Below are 12,544 nucleotides of genomic sequence, written 5' to 3'. Positions count from 1 at the left end.
CCAGGCGTCTTGGAACGAACCAAAGCTATGTTGTTCGGACATGAAGGAGATACAGAGAGACAGGAACTGTCGATGACATGCCTCGCTCAGGCCACCCAAGGGCTACCACAGCAGTGGATGACTGCTGCCTACTGAATATGGCTCGGGGGAACCCTGGCAGCAACGCCAGCATGTTGAATAAGGCTATTCGTAGAGCCACAGGAAGTCGTGTTACGATTCAAACTGTGCGCAACTGGCTGCGTGATATGCAGCTTCACCCCCGACGTCCATGGTGAGGTCCATCTTTGCCACCACGACAGCATGCAGTGCGGAACAGATGTGCCCAAAAACATGCCGAATGGACCGCTCAGGATTGGCATCACGTTCTCTTCAGTGATGAGTGTGGCATGTGCCTTCAACCAGACAATCGTCGGAGACGCGTTTGGAGACAACCTGCTCAGGCTGAATGCCTTAGATACACTGTCCAGTGAGTGCAGCCAGGTAGAGGTTCAATGCTGTTTTGGGGTGGCATTATGTGGGGCCGATGTACGCCGCTGGTGGTCATGGAAGGCGCCGTAACGGCTGTACTACACGTTAACGCCACCCTCCAACCGATAGTGCAACCATATCGGCAGCATATTGGCGAGGCATTCGTCTTCATGGACGACGTTTCTCTCCCCCGTCGTACACATCTCGTGAATGACTTCCTTCAGGACAACGACATCGCTCGACTAGAGTGGCCAACAAGTTCTCCATGGATGAACCCTATCGAACATTCCTGGGATATGAAACTTCCTGGCAGATCTGTGTGCCCGACCGAGACTCGAACTCGGGACCTTTGCCTTTCGAGGGCAAGTGCTCTACCATCTGAGCTACCGAAGCACGACTCACGCCCGGTGCTCACAGCTTTACTTCTGGCAGTATCTCGTCTCCTACCTTACAAACTTCACAGTTCTGCAAGGTTCGCAGAAGAGCTTCTGTAAAGTTTGGAAGGTAGGAGACGAGATACTGTATTTTGTCATAAAACCTGCAGGAGCTAGGAAACTTCTAGCTGAATCTTTACATTTTATCTTACACCTTGTTATTATTTTGATGTGTTGGTTTGGTGCAAGCCTTTATAACTGACACCAATTCAGTTCTTCTTTTTGGGGTTTATGGACATGAGAAAAAGAAGAGAAAGCGGCAAGCCTGATGCCAGTGCGTAGTCTACACCTCTGACAGTACTAAGTCGTGTATCGAGCTTACCGTTAGTCCACGGACAGACCATCACCAACTCTGTCTCATTAAACTTTCCTGAGAGTTTTATAATTCACCCAGGATTATGATGCACAGTATGATTAATGAGACCCTACGGCACCCATGTCAGGCTAGATTCGTATCGATTACAAGCGCCTGTGTTAATAACCATAGCAACGATGGCAGGTTTCACCTGTGGTCACAACTGTTGGGGCAGTTATCGGTTTGTAGACCGTTTACTCCAGCTTTCACAGCTATTCTGCCTGCCTTGCAGCGGATAACGTTATTCGGTAACGTTACGCATTAACGTTTTCGATCATACACTGAAGAGCCAAAGCATGTTATAGTCATAGGTGGAGATTTCAATTTACCAGATATAGACTGGGACACTCAGATGTTTAGGACGGGTGGTAGGGACAGAGCATCGAGTGACATTATACTGAGTGCACTATCCGAAAATTACCTCGAGCAATTAAACAGAGAACTGACTCGTGGAGATAACAACTTGGACCTACTGATAACAAACAGACCCGAACTTTTTGACTCAGTATGTGCAGAACAGGGAATCAGTGATCATAAGGCCGTTGCAGCATCCCTGAATATGGAAGTTAATAGGAATATACAAAAAGGGAGCGAGGTTTATCTGTTTAGCAAGAGTAATAGAAGGCAGATTTCAGACTACCTAACAGATCAAAACGAAAATTTCTGTTCCGACACTGACAATGTTGAGTGTTTATGGAAAAAGTTCAAGGCAATCGTAAAATGTGTTTTAGACAGGTACGTGCCGAGTAAAACTGTGAGGGACGGGAAGAACCCACCGTGGTACAACAACAAAGTTAGGAAACTACTGCAAAAGCAAAGAGAACTTCACTCCAAGTTTAAACGCAGCCAAAACCTCTCAGACAAACAGAAGCTAAACGATGTCAAAGTTAGCGTAAGGAGGGCTATGCGTGAAGCGTTCAGTGAATTCGAAAGTAAAATTCTACGTACCGACTTGACAGAAAATCCTAGGAAGTTCTGGTCTTACGTTAAATCAGTAAGTGGCTCGAAACAGCATATCCACACACTCCGGGATGATGATGGCATTGAAACAGAGGATGACACGCGCAAAGCTGAAATACTAAACACCTTTTTCCAAAGCTGTTCCACAGAGGAAGACCGCACTGCAGTTCCTTCTCTAAATCCTCGCACAAACGAAAAAATGGCTGACATCGAAATAAGTGTCCAAGGAATAGAAAAGCAACTGGAATCACTCAACAGAGGAAAGTCCACTGGACCTGACGGGATACCAGTTCGATTCTACACAGAGTACGCGAAAGAACTTGCCCCCCTTCTAACAGCCGTGTACCGCAAGTCTCTAGAGGAACGGAAGGTTCCAAATGATTGGAAAAGAGCACAGGTAGTCCCAGTCTTCAAGAAGGGTCGTCGAGCAGATGCGCAAAACTATACACCTATATCTCTGACGTCGATCTGTTGTAGAATTTTAGAACATGTTTTTTGCTCGAGTATCTTGTCGTTTTTGGAAACCCAGAATCTACTATGCAGGAATCAACATGGATTCCGGAAACAGCGATCGTGTGAGACCCAACTCTCTTTATTTGTTCATGAGACCCAGAAAATATTAGATACAGGCTCCCAGGTAGATGCTGTTTTTCTTGACTTCCGGAAGGTGTTCGATACAGTTCCGCTTTGTCTCCTGATAAACAAAGTAAGAGCCTACGGAATATCAGACCAGCCGTGTGGCTGGATTGAAGAGTTTTTAGCAAACAGAACACAGCATGTTGTTATCAATGTAACCTCTGGCGTGCCACAGGGGAGTGTTATGGGACCATTGCTTTTCACAATATATATAAATTACCTTGTAGATAGTGTCGGAAGTCCCATGATGCTGTAGTATACAGAGAAGTTGCAGCATTTGAAAATAGTAGCGAAATGCAGGAAGATCTGCAGCGGATAGGCACTTGGTGCAGGGAGTGGCAACTGACCCTTAACATAGAAAAATGTAATGTATTGCGAATACATAGAAAGAAGGATCCTTTATTGTATGATTATATGATAGCGGAACAAACATTGGTAGCAGTTACTTCTGTAAAATATCTGGGAGTATGCGTGCGGGACGATTTGAAGTGGAATGATCATATAAAATTAATTGTTGGTAAGGCGGGTACCAGGTTGAGATTCATTGGGAGAGTCCTTAGAAAATGTAGTCCATCAACAAAGGAGGTGGCTTACAAAACACTCGTTCGACCTATACTTGAGTATTGCTCATCAGTGTGGGATCCGTACCAGATCGGGTTGACGGAGGAGATAGAGAAGATCCAAAGAAGAGCGGCGCGTTTCGTCACAGGGTTATTTGGTAACCGTGATAGCGTTACGGAGATGTTTAACAAACTCAAGTGGCAGACTCTGCAAGAGAGGCGCTCTGCATCGCGGTGTAGCTTGCCCGCCAGGTTTCGAGAGGGTGCGTTTCTGGATGAGGTATCGAATATATTGCTTCCCCCTACTTATACCTCCCGAGGAGTTCACGAATGTAAAATTAGAGAGAATAGAGCGCGCACGGAGGCTTTCTGACAGTCGTTCTTCCCGCGAACCATACCCGACTGGAACAGGAAAGGGAGGTAATGACAGTGGCACGTAAAGTGCCCTCCGCCACACACCGTTGCGTGGCTTGCGGAGTATAAATGTAGATGTAGATGTAGATGAACCATACACGACTGGAACAGGAAAGGGAGGTAATGACAGTGGCACGTGAAGTGCCCTCCGCCACACACCGTTGGGTGGCTTGCGGGGTATAAATGTAGATGTAGAACTGGTACACCTGCCTAATATCGTGTAGGACCCCCCGCGGTCACGCAGAAGTGCCGCAGCACGGCGTGGTATGGGCTCGACTAATGTCTGAAGTAGTGCTGGAGGGAACAGAAACCATGAATTCTGCAGGGCTGTCCATAAAACAGTAAGAGTATGAGGGGGTGTATATCTCTTCTGAACAGCACGTTGTAACGCATCCCAGATATGCTCCATAATCTTCATGTCTGGGGAATTTGATGATCAGCGGGGTGTTTAAACTCTGAAGTGTGTTCCTGGAGGCACTCTGTAGCAGGTCTGTACGTGTGAGGCGTAGCATTCTCATCCTTCAAATGCCCAAGTCCGTCAGAGTGCACAATGGACATGAATGGATACAGGTGATGTATGATTGGTTCCATGTCACTCATACTGCACACGCCCGACACCGTTACAGAGCCTCCATCAGCTTGAACAGTCCCCTGCTGTCATGCAGGGTCCATGGATTCATGAAGTTGTCACCATACCCCTACACGTCCGTCTGCTCGATACAATTTGAAACGAAAACCGTCCGACCAGCCAACATGTTTCCAGTCATCAACAGTCCAATGTCGATGTTGACGGGCCCAGGCGAGGCATAAAGCTTTGTGCCGCGCAGTCATCAAGGGTTCATGAGTGGGCCTTCAGCTCAGAAAGCCCATATCGATGATGTTTGGTTTGGCTGACACTTGTTGATGGTTCAGCATTAAAACCTGCAGCAATTTGCGGAAGGGTTGCACGTCAGTCACGTTGAACGATTCTCTTCTGTAGTCGTTGGCCCCGTTCTTGCAGGATCTTTTTCCGGCAGCAGCGATGTCGGAGATTTGATGTTTTAACGGATTCCTGATATTCGCGGTACACTCGTGAAATGGTCGCACGGGAAAATCCTCACTTCATCGCTACCTCGGAGATGCTGCGTCCCGTTGCTCGTGTGCCGGCTATAATGCGGCGTTCAAACTCACGTAAGTCTAGATAACCTGCCATTGTAACAGCCGTAACCGATCTAACAACTGCGCCAGACACTTGTTGTCTTACGTAGGCGTTGCAGACCGCAGCGCCATATTCTGCGTGATTATATACCTCTGTATTTGAATACGCATACCTATACCAATTTCTTGGGTGCCTCCTTGTATAATTTTCTGTTTTGCGAAGTATGAAAGCTTACGAACCTCCTCGTATAATGAATTCAACAGGGAATAACAGCACGGTCCAGATGTCTCTTACTGCAGATTACTGCGTAATCCCGGGTCCTGAGACGTTGACCGGATATTTTAAGGCGGGGGCTTGGCTAGGGACGTTCCCGCGCTACTGGCGCGGTTCCGCTCGTAAACCGGCGCAACGTATAGCCCAGCCGACCGCCGAGCCTCCGTGCCTTGGCCGAGATCCCTAATGAAGCTGGCCCGTCCCTGAAGAGGGATTCCAGGGCGGAAAGCTGCTGTGTGCGAGAGAGCTCTGGTTGGTCACAACCTGTAAATGAGATGAGTTTATTTATGTAAGTAATTTTTATTCGGTTGTAACTCAATACCACTGTAAAATGTCGTTATATGCCTAATAACATGGATATTAATTGTTTGATGACAAAAAAATAAGGTAATAAAAATGGAACTATCCTCTTCGACGTTACATCTACATCTACATCTACATCCATACTCCGCAAGCCACCTGACGGTGTGGGATGGAGGGTATCTTGAGTACCTCTATCGGTTCTCCCTTCTATTCCTGTTCGTGGAAAGAAGGATTGTCGGTATGCCTCTGTGTGACCTCTAATCTCTCTGATTTTATCCTCACGGTCTCTTCGCGAGATATACGTAGGAGGGAGCAATATACTGCTTGACTCCTCGGTGAAGGTATGTTCTCGAAACTTCAACAAAAGCCCGTACCGAGCTATTGAGCGTCTCTCCTGCAGAGTCTTCCACTGGAGTTTATCTATCATCTCCGTAACGCTTTCGCGATTATCAAATGATCTTGTAACGAAGCGCGCTGCTCTCCGTTGGATCTTCTCTATCTCATCTATCAACCCTATCTGGTACGGATCCCACACTGCTGAGCAGTATTCAAGCAGTGGGGGAAGAAGCGTACTGTAACATACTTCCTTTGTTTTCGGAGTGCATTTCCTTAGGATTCTTCCAATGAATCTCATTCTGGCATCTGCTTTACCGACGATCAACTTTATATGATCATTCCATTTTAAATCACTCCTAATGCGTAATCCCAGATAATTTATGGAATTAACTGCTTCCAGTGGCTGACCTGCTATATGGTAGCTAAATGATAAGGGATCTTTCTTTCTATGTATTCGCAGCACGTTACACTTGTCTACATTGAGATTCAATTGCCATTCCCTCCACCATGCGTCAATTCGCTGCAGATCCTCCTGCTTTTGAGTACAATTTTCCATTGTTACAACCTCTCAATATATCACAGAATCATCCGCAAAAAGCCTCAGTGAACTTCCGATGTCATCCACAAGGTCATTTATGTATATTGCGAATAGCAACGGTCCTACGACACTCCCCTGCGGCACACCTGAAATCACTCTTACTTCGGAAGACTTCTCTCCATTGAGAATGACATACTGCGTTCTGTTTTCTAGGAACTCTTCAATCCAATCACACAATTGGTCTGATAGTCCATATGCTCTTACTTTGTTCGTTAAACGACTGTGAGGAACTGTATCGAACGCCTTGCGTAAGTCAAGAAACACGGCATCTACCTGGGAACCCGTGTCTATGGCCCTCTGAGTCTCGTGGACGAATAGCGCGAGCTGGGTTACACACGATCGTCTTTTTCGAAACCCATGCTGATCCCTACAGAGTAGATTTCTAGTCTCCAGAAAAGTCATTATACTCGAACATAATACGTGTTCCAAAATTCTACAGCTGATCGACGTTAGAGATATAAGTCTATAGTTCTGCACATCTGTTCTACGTCCCTTCTTGAAAATGGGGAACACATGTGCCATTTTCCAATCCATGGAACGCTACGCTCTTCTAGAGACCTATGGTACACCGCTGCAAGAAGGGGGGCAAGTTCCTTCGCGTACGATTCGTGTTTTTAAAGTAAAGGTACTATCTGGGAAAAAATAGGCATTTGACGCATGCGCACTGTGTACCGCACTGTTGGCAAGCCACAATCACCATAGCACAGTCATTCGGCGGGTTTACGTTTTTTTATCAGTATTTGAAATGCATGCTCCGACTGAAAATCCCGACGACTATGAAATACGCACTGTAATTAGTGAAAGCGGCTGCATTCCTAGTTAGATCAGTGAAAAGTATGGGGAAACATTATGAACGAGGTAGGGATGCGGAAATGGGTGAGAGAGCTGAAATATATCTGTACGAATGCGCGCGATAAGGAACAAAGTAGGTGACCTTCAGCCATAACTGACGATTTGATGTAGCTGATAAAAAAAAGTGAGAGAGAACAGATACTTTACGATTTCGACTTTATGTGATGAGTTTTCAAAGTGTCAAGAAGCGTACTTCATGCAATTTTTACAGAAGGTTTAAATTATCGAAAGTTATGCTCCCGGTGGGTACCTAAAACGCTGGCTTAGGTGCACAAAGGCAAACATTAAGCACGTTCTTTGTCTTTCCTAGAGCAGTACAAAGGGGAATGTGACGAGTTTCTAAGCTAAAGATGGTTGGCTTACGTTACACCTGAATCAAAGTAGCAACCTATGGAATGGCGGCATTCATAAGCACCCAAGAAACTGAAGTTCAAAAAACAATTTCTGCCCGAAAAATCACGTGTACTCTTTTTGAGACATGAGACGGATGTTACTTGTGAATTTTTTGCCTCATTATGACACATTATTTTTAATTTAAAACCTTAAAAAACTGCCCCGTGCAAAACAAAATGCGTGGCATGCTGAGTAAGGGAATCATTTTGCTTCGTGAGAATGCCACTCCAAACGCTACCAGTCGAACCGAAGAGCTCCATCGGATCGTTTGGCTGAAAACTATTTGATTAATCTCCATACAGCCCAGAGACTACCAGTTGTTCGTGCATTTGAACGAATGTCTGGGTGATCAGTACCACGACTACAATGAAGATATCAAAACGACAGTTTACAATCCTTGACTAATCATGATTAAGATTTCTATGGAGAAGGTATTCAAAAGCTGGTTATACGACACGATAAGTGCCTTAATATAGAATTATGTAGAAAAGAAGATTAAAGTACAGACTTTCATGTAAAATTAAAACTGATAAGACAAGTGTGTTTGTTTTATTTTTATTTTAGAATGGTACTTAATTAAAAAAACACCCCTCTTATGAGTGTAATAGAGATGCAATATGGAGGCGAAAGCTTGCATACAATTTATTTGACACCCAGAATGTAGTTATAACAGTGGAACGACATGTAGTTGAGAAGGGAGTAAGACAGTTTTGTAGTGGCTCCCCAATATTCGGTCTGTACATTGAGAAGGCTGTGAACGTAATCAGGGAGAAATTTTAAAAAGGAATTAAAGTTCAGGGAGAAGGAATAGAAACTTAGAGGTTTGCCGATGGCATTGTGTTGCATATAACTTGAACGAAATAGTATCTTGAAAAGAAGTTATAAGATGGACATCTTAAGTGAAAAGGTTCCTCTTTGCTGTTGTCAGGGTTGTTTCCGCGCTAAATGGTCCGCCATCTCTCATGCTCCGCAACTGCACAAGCAGGGCGTTCATCAGTTGTCCCCACCACAGTTAAAGACTTCTTCCTGTCCACGTTGACGTATGGTTAGTACCTTCTGCCGAGCCAGTGCGGTGGTTTTTGTAAAAGTGGTCTTTCTCGTCTGTCATTTTGGGTCAGATTTGTACCAAGTTATTTCAGTCATGTGTCTGTCTAGATTTAAGTTGCACACAGAAGCCTCGCATTCGTTTTATGTGAGCCTCCTTTCTCACTGCAGTGCACGTCTTGCACTGGCGTGCTTCCAGTTTCTCCTTCTAAAGGTCACGTCCATCTACTCGTATGTCTTTATTTGTAAAACTCATCCCCTGAAGATCCGGTTTAAAACTTTATTGTTACTCATTTTCTTTTTTGTCTATAAAAAGGCACTTCTGTTGGGTCAGTACAATCGGCCTCATTCTTTTTATCTGATGGCAGACAGCACCCCTTCTTCTTCATATGTTGTCTATCACCTTTCCCAGATACAAGTTCTGTTCATTTTCACTCCACCTTCTGTACTCACCGTTCTCTCTAATCGGTCCAAAGACCCCTCTCGAATTGTTTTTGTTTTGTTTCCTTGGCTAATTTCTAGTTCATGTCTTTCCTGTTTAAAGTGTGACTGGTGGAGAGGTTGAGCGAAGAGAGGGAGGGGAGATTCCGCTGCGTTCAGAGCCTCTGTTCGAATAACTTGACATAGTGTCGAAACATGGCATTAAACGACACAGTTCGTTTGTTCCAAACACAACTGGTCAGATGGTGTGTCACTCTGATCTGGTTGATCATAGATATCTATTCTAACCAGTCATCTAAGGTCTCGAAACTTTTCTGTCTGCTTGATTTTTCCGTGATTCGCATCTGGCTCTCTAGACGCTGGCTTGATGTTACATATAAACTCCATTCTATTATCGAGAGGTGACTCAATGGTAAAGTAGTGTACCCACAATAGAAATAAAAGTGGCTTAAATTCTTTTGCAGTCGTTCGCAGTTTGGTTTTCTGCATTCTACTCCTGACCGCTTAAGGGAAACGACGGGACAATGGTTGCTTTGAAAAGGACACTGCCAGTTTCTTTCCCGACCCTTCTCCGATCCGAACTTGTAGACCACCTTCAGTGAACTCATCGTCGAAAGGAAGTCAGAGCGTGTTTAGTGAGTTTGTGTACGTGGCTACAAGACCACACTTGTAAAAATGCAGCAATAGCCCTCACGTGTATGAATAAAAAGCCTCATACAAGTGAGTACTACATTGGTTAACCTGCAGTTACGCAGAAGTGGCGTAAGTATTCCACTCCTTATGGCCCAATCTGCATGATTTCAGCTTATCGTTTTGTTGTACTATAGACCTGAGCAATGATCTTGCGACAGAAACTAGCTGTTCAGACTTTTTTCTTTATCAGCTTATGGTATTTAATATATTAACAAACGACAGAGGTTGGTCCCCTGTGGTACGCAAAACAGGACAGAACACTGTTGCAGAAACAACGACAATAGCAAGCCAAATTTAAACGAATGCGAAATCTCCGAGACTGGCGATCTTTTACAGAAGTTCTAAATTTAGCGCGGTCTTCTATGTGAGATGCTTATAATAGTTTCCACGACGAAACTTTATCTCCATATCTGGCAGAAAATCCTAAGAGATTATAGTGGTATATAAAGTATGCTAGCTTCAAGACACAATCAAAGCTTCGTCTGTGAGACAGCAATGGAGATACCACCATGACAGTACTGCAAAGGGTACAGCCTTACGAAATTCCTTCACAAAAGAAGACGAAGTAAATATTCCAGAATTCGAATCAAGAACAGCTGCCAACATGAGTAATTTATAAGCAGATATGCTCGGAGTAGTGAAGTAACTTAAATCACTTAATAAAAACCATTTCTTCCGGTCCAAATTGTATACCAATTAGGTTCCTTTCAGAATGTGCTGATGCAATAGCTCCATACTTAACAATCATATACAACAGCTCACTGGACGAAAGACTCGTACCGAAAGGCTGGAAAGTTGCACAGGTCCCGCAAATATTCAAGAAAGGCAATGAGAATAAATCACTAAATTACAGGCCCATATCATTACCGGTGATATGCAGTAGTGTGTTCGAACATTATGAATTGCCTCGAAGAGATCGGTCTATTGACACATAGGGCACATCGATTTACAAAATATCGTTGTTGTGAAACACATCTAGCTTTTTACCCAAAGTGTTGAGCGCTATCGACAGATTTCAAATTGATTTCGTATTTTTGGATTTCGAGAAGGCTTTGGCGCCGAACCTCACAAGCGGCTTGTAAACATATTGCATGCTCATGGAATATCGTCTCAGGCATGCGAATAGATTCGTGATTTCCAGTCAGAGAAGTCACAGTTCGTAGTAAGTGACGTAAAGTCGTCAAGTAAAACAGAAGTGCTTTCTGGCATTTCCCAGTGTGTAGTTGTACGCCCACTGCTGTTCCTTATCTATGTAAACGATTTAGAAGGCAATTTGAGCAGCCACCTTACGTTATTTGAAGATGATGCTGTCGTCTCTCGTATAGTAAAGTCTTCAGAACATCAAAACAATTTGCAAAACAATTTAGAGAAGATATCAGTGTAGTAAGAAAATTAGCAATTGACCCTAAATAATAAAAAAGTTTGAGATCACTTAAATGAGTGCTTAATGGAATCAGTTAAACTTCGGTTGCACGATAAATCATTCGAATGTTACGTGATAAATCAATCGATTCTAAAGGCTGTTAATTCAACTAACTACCTAGGAATTACAATTACAAACAACTTAAATTGGCAGAACGCTTATAACATACAACAGATCTACTAAAGAGACAGATTACACTAATCTTATCCTTCCTCTTTTGGAGTACTGTTTCGCGGTGGTGATCCTTACCTGATAGAATTAATGGTGTACATCGAGAAATTTCAAAGAAGGGCAACATCTTTTTTAGTATCGCGAACTAGGTGAGAGAATGTCATGGACATGATACAGAATGGACATAATTAAAACAAGGGAGTTCTTCTTTGCGGCGGCATCTTCTCACGAAAACTCAATCAAACTTTCTCCTCACAATGCGAAAATATTTTTTTGACGCCGACCTGCGTAGGGAGAAACGATCATCATAATAAACTAAGGGAAATCAGAGCTCGCACGGAAAGGTATAGGTGTTCGCTTTTTCCGCGCGTTTTCTAGACTGAAATAATAGAGAATTATTGTAAAGGTGTTTCAATGAATCCTCTGCCAGCCACTTAAGTGTAATTTTCAGAATAACCATGTAGGTTTAATTGTAGATGTAGGTGTAAGACCTTTGGCCGAGGTTTTTGATGCGGACGGGGCGTGTTGTGGCGTGGCGAGTTGGCGAGTGGTAACGGAGCGACGAGGACGTTGCGAGAGGTCCGCCCACAGTGGTTGCTTGGCATATTTGTGGGTCGATTGGAATGCGTGGCTGAATTCGAGCACTGTTGTCGTGATTAGCCTGGCAAGCCAGGTGGTAATCGCCTGTGTCCGTGGCCACATCGTTGCTATGCAGCTTTTGCACTGTGAATTCCGCACGATTTGTTGGAGTTATCGGTTTGTTCGCAAGATATCAAAATAGTGTGGGTGTTCGTTGACGCAGAAGACATATACCTGCTTACTGAAAGGAGACCGTTCATTTGTGTTGACTTGATCGGTTTAGTCTCTGTTGGTCCATCACGGCCAGGGGACATTTCAATGTCAATAAACTTCACCAGAAGCCGGATACATTAAGATATTTCATTTTATTCTGAAAGCAACCAGTTTCGGCACCGAGTGAGATGGCGCAGTGGCTAGCATACTGGACTCTCTTTCGGGAGGATGACGGTCCAATCCCGCGTCCGGCCATCCTG

The 12,544-nt window shown here is 44.2% G+C and overlaps 1 non-coding gene across 1 annotated transcript; it reads right to left on the bottom strand.

Moving 5' to 3' along the window:
- Positions 1-787: 787 nt before the first annotated feature.
- Trnas-cga (transfer RNA serine (anticodon CGA)) lies at positions 788-862 on the bottom strand. Its single transcript has one exon. It is a non-coding gene; the product is annotated as a tRNA-Ser (tRNA).
- Positions 863-12,544: the final 11,682 nt, after the last annotated feature.

Source organism: Schistocerca serialis, chromosome 8 (genome assembly GCF_023864345.2).
Source record: "Schistocerca serialis cubense isolate TAMUIC-IGC-003099 chromosome 8, iqSchSeri2.2, whole genome shotgun sequence".
Lineage (NCBI taxonomy): Eukaryota > Metazoa > Arthropoda > Insecta > Orthoptera > Acrididae > Schistocerca > Schistocerca serialis.
The sequence above is the reverse complement of the archived record's forward strand: the minus strand, read 5'-3'. Positions and strand labels throughout refer to the sequence as shown.